A 927-nucleotide genomic window follows, 5' to 3' on the forward strand; every position below is an offset into this window, starting at 1 on the left:
AGCATCCAGACAGAGGGAGAGGATTGGCTGAAAGAAAAGCAAAAAGGGGTTGTCATACACACTTAGGAAATGATTGACACTTATAAAAGACGGAGACATAATATAAAGACAGAAAAAACGGATATGCTTTTTCTGTTATGAATAATATATAGTAAAAGTGTCATGATTAAAATTGAAAAAAGTAAAAACATACATGTGAAATATGAAAGATTTAAAAAGTATTTTGGAAAAAAATCTAAAATTTGGAAAAAACTTACCAATTTGTACAGATTATGTAATCCCATCTTGGACAAAATGACGTCGACTTTTTTAGACTACAGAGTAAAATTCTTGATTGGGTTTTGGTGGGTGTTATGTGCCTGGTCAGTATCCAGCACAATTTTGTTTAGAAATTACAAAAATATCTCTAATCTAAACGCTGAAGGGGAATGCAAGCTAATGAATAACTAGAGGTAAATAGGTATTGCTATGCTAATATTACCAAAGTCTGTACAGGTTAGATAACATACTACGGACAAATACTGGTATAAAACGTTTGCTAGTATTGCTATTGTCGATATACAAGGACGCGGGTCAATCCGTGCTTGTGTATTACGGGTTACAGGAAGTACTGCACGCTATTGTACGGGTTTTCCGTGCCTGTTGAACTACGGGAAGAACTCCACACTATGTACAGGTTATCTGGGGACTACGTGGATGGTCTAGTGACAGAGCTTTACCTCGTGCAGAACCCACTACCTTCTTGGGCCTCTGATCTTTTCCACAGAGCTTGACAAAGTCCAGTTTCAGAGGGAGACGGAATTATATTTTTCACAGGGGGAAAGAGCGCGGGATTGAGCTGCTGAGGCGTCAAGAACACTCGCTAGACGTCGGGCGCGCCACAAGGAACGTAAGAGAGAGGAGAACGACGGACGAGGGAACTGCGAC

At 39.8% G+C, this 927-nt stretch overlaps 1 protein-coding gene across 1 annotated transcript in view; it reads right to left on the reverse strand.

The window, feature by feature from the left end:
* LOC119590634 overlaps positions 1-927 on the reverse strand; it is a gene marked incomplete at its 5' end in the record, with an annotated part of 133,180 nt that overhangs the window by 100,564 nt on the left and 31,689 nt on the right.

Source organism: Penaeus monodon, chromosome 27, assembly GCF_015228065.2.
Source record: "Penaeus monodon isolate SGIC_2016 chromosome 27, NSTDA_Pmon_1, whole genome shotgun sequence".
Taxonomy (NCBI): Eukaryota; Metazoa; Arthropoda; class Malacostraca; order Decapoda; family Penaeidae; genus Penaeus; species Penaeus monodon.